Source organism: Gossypium arboreum, chromosome 7 (assembly GCF_025698485.1).
Source record: "Gossypium arboreum isolate Shixiya-1 chromosome 7, ASM2569848v2, whole genome shotgun sequence".
NCBI lineage: Eukaryota > Viridiplantae > Streptophyta > Magnoliopsida > Malvales > Malvaceae > Gossypium > Gossypium arboreum.
Window position 1 is genome coordinate 13,714,621 of NC_069076.1, and position 8,741 is coordinate 13,723,361.

Here is an 8,741-nt window from a genome sequence, read left to right on the forward strand (position 1 = left end):
ATATCCAAAGCTTAAATCTTACTTACCATGCAACATGCATGAATCATACTTATGGATATAACATGGCCGAATACCACAACACCATACCATTTCAATTTGGTCATGGTAAAACAAAGAACTTAGTATCTCATTCAAAAAAAATGCTAAAAGAAAATCTAAGAATCCTCAATCTTCCATCACATGTATCATTATCAAGCTTGATATTTAGCATGCAATGGCATTAACACCATATTCACTTTGGCGAATTTCATTCCCATGACATAACAAAGATTTGAACCATGGGCTAACAAGAACATCAAGCTAGCAACTAAAACATGCATGAATCTCATGGCACAACCTCAAACATACCTTACTCTTGATGCAAGTATAGCCAACCTCTTCCTAATCCTCTTCCAAACCAAGTATGAAGCAAAACTCCTTCCTTATCCTTAGTATTTTCGGCCAAAAAGAGAGTGAAAATAGATGAACAAATTTTTTTCTTTCTTTCTTTAGGACATTCGGCCAAGAGCTATGGAGAAAGATGGACACTTTTTTTTTTTTTGTTTCTCATCCTACTAACATTAATTTTTTTTTTATTCCATACCCTTATTTTATTCATTCCAACATAACCCACTTACCAAACATGTTTCATGACATGATTTTTGCCCATAATTCCTTGTCATAACCGGCCACTAGCTATTGGGGGGGGGGAATTTGACATGCAAGTCCATTGTTTTGCATGCATGCTTTAATTAGTCCTCACACATTTCCCCATCGTACTTTCAAAGTTCACTACTAAGTCCCTTCTAGTGAAATTCAACTTTATAACACTAAATCAATCATCAAAAAATGTCACACACAATTTAACACATATCATAGGCATCACAATAAATTTTAAATTATTTTTATGCCTCGGTTTTGTGGTCCCGAAACCACATCCCGACTAGGGTCAATTTTGGGCTGTCACAACTCTCCCCCACTTAAGAAATTTTCGTCCCCGAAAATCTTACCGGTAAATAGGGTTGGGTATCGCTCTTTCATAGAGTTCTCGGTTTCCCAAGTAGCTTCTTCTATCCCGTGTTTGAGCCATAACACTTTCACTAGTGGAACCCGCTTGTTTCGCAACTCTTTCACTTCACGTGCCAGGATACGAATCGGTTCTTCCTCATAACTCATATTGGCTTGAATTTCAACTTCTGATGGACTAATCACGTGCGATGGATCAGATCTATAGCGTCGAAGCATCGAAACATGAAAGACATCGTGAATCTTTTCGAGTTCAGGGGGCAAAATCAAACGATATGCCACTGGACCGACTCGCTCGGATATCTCATATGGCCCAATGAACCTCGGGCTCAACTTGCCCTTACGGTCGAATCTGAGTATCTTTTTCCAAGGCGAAACCTTGAGAAACACTTTATCTCCCACCTGATACTCGATGTCCTTACGCTTCAGATCCACGTACGACTTCTGACGATCGGAGGCTATCTTCAGACTTTCACGGATTACTTTCACTTTCTGTTCAGCATCTCTAATCAAATCCACCCCGAAAATTTTGCTTTCACCGAGCTCAGTCCAAAACAATGGTGTACGGCATTTACAACCGTACAAAGCCTCGTAAGGTGCCATCCTAATACTTGATTGAAAACTATTGTTATAAGCGAATTCAATCAAAGGCAAATACCGTTCCCATGAACCACTAAACTCGAGGATGAACATCTCAACATATCCTCAAGTATCTGAATTATCCGCTCGGATTGACCATCGGTTTGGGGGTGAAAGGCGGTGCTGAAATGCAACTTGGTACCCAAAGCTTCTTGCAACTTTTTCCAAAATCGCGAGGTAAATCTCGGATCTCTATCTGACACGATGGAAATAGGCACCCCATGCAATCTCACAATCTGAGAAACGTACAATTCGGCTAGTTTGTCCATTGAAAAATCCGTACGTACGGGGACAAAGTGAGCCGACTTAGTCAATCTATCTATCACGACCCAAACCGCATCCTTCTTACTCGCTGACAATGGCAGTCCGGATACAAAGTCCATGGTGACTCGATCCCATTTCCACTCGGGTATCGTGATCGGCTGAAGTAATCCTGAAGGCACTTGATGTTCCACTTTCACTTGTTGACATATTAAACATCTCGAAACAAAGTCAGAGATGTCTCGTTTCATATCATGCCACCAAAACTGACGTTTCAAATCGTTGTACATCTTCGTACTCCCCGGGTGGATTGCCATTCGGCTACAATGGGCTTCGTTCAGAATTATCGAAATAAGTTCCGAATTCTTTGGAACACACAGACGACTTCTGAACCTCAAACAATCGTCATCATCGATTTGAAACTCCGAGTCCTTGTTTGGAACACACTCAGCCCGTTTTGCAGCCAACTCGTCGTCGACTTTCTGAGCTTCACGAATTTGATGCATCAATAATGGTTTGGCTTTCAATTCAGCTACTAACACATTGTCGGATCGAACAGACAAGTGCACATTCATCACTCGTAAAGTGAATAATGATTTACGACTTAAAGCATCCGCAACCACATTCGCCTTTCCCGGGTGATAGTCAATGACCAGCTCATAATCCTTTAATAGCTCGAGCCAACGTCTTTGTCGCAGATTTAAGTCTCTTTGAGTCATCAAATATTTGAGACTTTTGTGATCCGAATACACATGGCACTTCTCACCAACTACGTAATGTCGCCATATCTTTAAGGCGAATACGATGGCAGCCAATTCGAGATCATGGGTCGGATAATTTTTCTCGTGTGGCTTTAATTGCCTCGACGCATAGGCCACAACTCGACCTCCTTGCATCAATACGCAACCTAACCCGAGTAGGGATGCGTCACTATAAATAACAAACTCTTTGCCCGTTTCGGGTTGCACTAGAATTGGGGCTTCAGTCAAATAAGTTTTCAATTGATCAAAACTTTTCTGACATTTCTCCGTCCATTCGAACTTAACATCCTTTTGGGGTAGCTTCGTCATTGGCGTGGCTATCGTCGCGAAACCTTTTACAAATCGTCGGTAATAACCGGCAAGCCCCAAAAAGCTCCGAACCTCGGTAATATTTCTCGGAGGCTTCCAGTTAAGTATGGCCGAAATTTTGTCCGAGTCAACTCGAATACCCGATGCAAATACCACATGCCCCAAGAAGCTAACCTCTCTTAACCAGAACTCACACTTGCTGAACTTAGCATATAATTGCTTATTCCGTAAAATTTGCAGCACTAACCTCAGGTGTTCAGCATGTTCGGTCTCATTTCTTGAATAGACCAAGATGTCATCAATGAACACGACTACGAGCCGATCCAAATATGGTCTGAAGATTCGATTAATCAAATCCATAAATATCGAAGGGGCATTTGTAAGCCCGAACGGCATCACTAGGAACTCGTAGTGACCATATCTCGTTCTAAAGGTCGTTTTGGGTACGTCCGAATCTCGAATTCGCAACTGATAATGGCCCTCTCTCAAATCTATTTTCGAGAACACTGAGGCTCCCTTCAGTTGATCGAACAAATCGTCGATACGCGGTAACGGATATTTGTTCTTTATCGTCGCTTTATTAAGCTGACGATAGTCAATGTACAGCCTCATGGTTCCATCCTTCTTTTTCACAAACAACACTGGTGCACCCCAAGGTGAAAAACTCGGGCGAGCAAAACCTCTATCCACCAATTCTTGCAACTGAGCTTTCAACTCCTTTAATTCCGTTGGTGCCATATGATACGGAGCTATCGAAATTGGAGTGGTACCGGTACCAATTCGATGCCAAATTCTATTTCCGAACAGTGGTAAACCCGCAATTCTTTAGGAAAACATCCGGTATTCACAAACCACTAGCACAGATTCGGGTTTCTTTTCTAACTCCTTGTCATCTAGAACATACGCAAGGTATGCTTCGCACCCTTTCTTCACGCATACGGGCCAACATTGCGATATTACGGTGGCAACCCTTTAAGTCCGTAGACTCAACCCGAATTATCTCGTTATTCGCGCACCTCAGATCGATAGTCTTGCTTTTGCAATTTACAACCGCATCGTGCATGGTCAACCAATCCAAACCAAGAATAACATCGAATTCATCGAACGGCAAAAGCATCAAGTCCGCCGGAAAACAAGAACCTCGGAACACTAGGGGACTTTTCTTACACACTTTGTTGTCAAGCACGTAATGACCCAAGGAGTTTGACACCCGAATTACAAACTCAGTAGACTCAAAGGGGCAAAGTCTTACTGGATGCTAAGGTTTCGCATATATAAGAATGCGTAGGACCAGGGTCAATCAAAGCAATCACATTAGTGTAAAGGAGAGTAAAAGTACCGGTAATAACATCTGACGAGGAAGCATCCTCACGCTCGCGTATGGCATAAGTCCTAGCAGGAGCACGAGCCTCGGATCTGATGGTAGCATCTCTAGATCCTCTCTGACCACCACTAGCATTGCCCATATTTCTAGGTGGCCTACCTCGAGTTGTGGTAGCACCCGGGTTCCCACTTTGATTTACGTTTTGTTCAAATAAACTCGGGCAATCCTTAATGAAATGATCGACTGATCCGCACTTGTAACAGGAGCGGTCACGGAATCTACAACTTCCAGAATGCCATTTGCCACAATATTGGCACTCCGTTCGTCTCGACGATCATTGCCAACACCGGCGATCAAGTGACTCAGCGTGCCCATAGGGGTCGATCGCGATCTCGTCTAGAAAAGCCCGAAGTGTCTCTAGATCGGCCTAAGCCATCTTTAAATTTCTTTGATGATGTGGGAAGGGCTTCCCAAGACCTCTTCTGAAACTCCTTGCTCCCACTTCAGCTTTTCTTTTCTCCATACTGAGCTCCTCGGCTTTGCTCGGCATCATCGCTATCCGTATCTTTAAATTCAGTAGCCCCATGTTTTCGAATTCTGTCGACTGGGGGCTTACTTGACCTTATTTGGTCAGTCACTAGAGGTATTGTAGGTGCGGGGGTTGCATTAGTCGGGAATGGAGGTTGTGGAACAGCCATGTTAGTTCGAATGTATTGGTTGAACCAATCATTCATCACGCTATAAAAGGCTCGCTTAGCCTCATCATTCGAATTGCTGGCAATAGGTTGAGAGTCCGCCGGCGCTGTCCCTTGCGCGGGAGCAGGCGCCACACTCTCCACATCATCAGCTATTGCTCGGTTGGGATCGGGATCCATGGCTATAAACAAACACAAATTTCAAAATGTCAGAAATCACCACACTATCAATTATCACTTAATGGCATGCATAGCTAGACCCCAAACATATCACGGTAGTCCTAGGATCGACTAAACCGTAGCTCTGATACCAATAAAATTGTAACACCCCAAACCCGAGACCGTTGCCGGTGTCGGACACGAGGGGTTAACAAGCCAAAACCACTTATGGCACCGACCAATTTGACATTTCCAGGCAAGCTGGAAAACTGCATCGCTGTCGCCTTAAAAAGCATATCTCGAGTTTCACAACTCGGAAACTGATTCCATAAATTTTACCTGAATTTATACTGATATATCCATCCATGGATTTATTTCTAGAATTTTTGGTTGGGGCAATTGGTACAGTTTATTAGTTAAAGTCACCCATGTTACAGGGGTCGACTACACTGACCTTCGCACGTTACAACTTCAATATCTCTCTGTACAGGGTTTCAATACTGATGCCGTTTGTTTCTAATGAAACTAGACTCAAAATGTGATCTTCACATATAAGGCATGACTTCTAATTCATTCTGGATAATTTATGGTAAATTTTCAAAGTCGTGACAGGGGACCCAGAAACCGTTCTGGCCCTGTCTCACGAGAACTTTAATATCTCTCCGTATACTGTTCATATGATCGTTTCGTTACTTTCATATGAAAATAGACTCGTCAAGGTTCGATTGCATAATTTATTCACTATTTAACACCATTCCTACAAATTTTGGTGATTTTCCACATCCACGTCACTGCAGCTGGCAGCATCTGTTTTTAAGGTAGGCTTTACCTATATTGTAGTTCCCATGGACCAACTATAATCTAGTCATACTTAAGTCCAACATATGATCATATTTAGCCATTCCAATGGCTGATCATGTGACCAACTCTCTCATTCCAAACCATAATCACATCATGAAACCAAATATAATTACAAACCACATATGGTCAAATTCCATACTCCACTTTTACGAACCATTTTCGCATGGCCGCACACATATACATCACAAGTACTTAAAACAACCGAGGGTAGTCCTATACATGCCATATCCAAAACTCAACTAAAGGAGTACCAAAAAGGGCTTTGATAGTGTAGATGACTTCGACTTTAATGATCCCGAATCCGATTGCTATCGAGCAAAATCTATAAAACAGAGAGCCAAAGCAACGGGGTAAGCCTTTTTATGCTTAGTAAGTCTCAAGCAATAAAATCAGCTTTAATTAAAGCATTACATTCACATAGCCAAATGCATCATTTCATTAATAAACATTCACATAATCATACTTACTTCACACTTCATCATTGTATACTTTCACAAGATATCAACCAATTCAATAGCTGAAAATTCGTTAGTCGATTGAACGAATGTTACTCAAACATATCGACTTTTCCAATGCACATATAAACATACCTTATCCTTTGGGCTTTTCGAGCGTACTAATTAAATTTATCACAGCAACCAACGCTCACCTTCAGCCCAAGCTTCTTCGGAATACAACCGGATATGACCACATGCTCGAATGCCTTCGGGTCTTAGCCCGGATAGAATGACTTATAAATGCCTTCGGTATTAGCCCGATTTAACAACTTGCACGAATGCCTTCGGGTCTTAGCCCGCATGTAGTCACTAGCACAATTGCCTTCGGGTCTTAACCCGGATATAATTACTAGCATAAATGTCTTCGGGACTTAGCCCGGATATCATTCAATTGCTCATGCTCACATATACATCAATAATCATTTCACATCCATATTTCATTTTCGTTACTAAGGCTCAAACACAAACATATCACTAGCATAATCGCCTTCGGGATTCAGCCCGGGTATCATTCAAATACTCATACACACATAAATCAATAATCATTACACATCCATATTTCATTTCACATAATTCGAGTAGGGTCATTTCTTGAGGACTTACCTCGGATGTTGTCGAACGGCTTTGACGGCTATTCGATCACTTTTTCCTTCCCCTTATCCAATTGTGGCCCTCTAAGCTCTTGAGCTAATTCAAACAAATTCAATTTATTAAAGTCTCGCTTGCTAGCCTTGGCCAAATACACATATCATTGACTCAACATCACATAACTAAGCACTTTAGTCAATTTTCTTTAATTACGCACACATTCGGCCTTAGCTCACAACAAGGTAGCCGATTACCTAAGTCAAGAATAGGCATCATTAAGCTTGCCTCTAACCGAATGCATGCACAATAATTCCCCTCATGTGGCCGAATATACATGTCCAATTTGAGGCCAATTATACACTTAATACTACACAAAAACAGCATACATTTTACTACTAACGCATTACATATCGTAACTCATTGCACATCTCTCATTTACTTCATAATCAAGACATCATCACAAGCAAATATACACCTTGAAATAGCATATATGTCATACCAATACATCGTAATGTAACATATATACATATATATATGCTAGGGCGAATTCTCAAGTGGCTTATATCCAAATATATACACATATCCAAAGCTTAAATCTTACTTACCATGCAACATGCATGAATCATACTTATGGATATAACATGGCGAATACCACAACACCATACCATTTCAATTTGGTCATGGTGAAACAAAGAACTTAGTATCTCATTCAAAAAAAATGCTAAAAGAAAATCTAAGAATCCTCAATCTTCCATCACATGTATCATTATCAAGCTTGATATTTAGCATGCAATGGCATTAACACCATATTCACTTTGGCGAATTTCATTCCCATGACATAACAAAGATTTGAACCATGGGCTAACAAGAACATCAAGCTAGCAACTAAAACATGCATGAATCTCATGGCACAACCTCAAACATACCTTACTCTTGATGCAAGTATAGCCAACCTCTTCCTAATCCTCTTCCAAACCAAGTATGAAGCAAAACTCCTTCCTTATCCTTAGTATTTTCGGCCAAAAAGAGAGTGAAAATAGATGAACAAATTTTTTTCTTTCTTTCTTTAGGACATTCGGCCAAGAGCTATGGAGAAAGATGGACACTTTTTTTTTTTTTGTTTCTCATCCTACTAACATTAATTTTTTTTTTATTCCATACCCTTATTTTATTCATTCCAACATAACCCACTTACCAAACATGTTTCATGACATGATTTTTGCCCATAATTCCTTGTCATGGCCGGCCACTAGCTATTGGGGGAATTTGACATGCAAGTCCATTATTTTGCATGCATGCTTTAATTAGTCCTCACATTTTTCCCATCGTACTTTCAAAGTTCACTACTAAGTCCTTCTAGTGAAATTCACCTTTATAACACTAAATCAATCATCAAAAAATGTCACACACAATTTAACACATATCATAGGCATCACAATAAATTTTAAATTATTTTTATGCCTCAGTTTTGTGGTCCCGAAACCACATCCCGACTAGGGTCAATTTTGGGCTGTCACAACTCTCCCCCACTTAAGAAATTTTCGTCCCCGAAAATCTTACCGGTAAATAGGGTTAGGTATCGCTCTTTCATAGAGTTCTCGGTTTCCCAAGTAGCTTCTTCTATCCCGTGTTTGAGCCATAA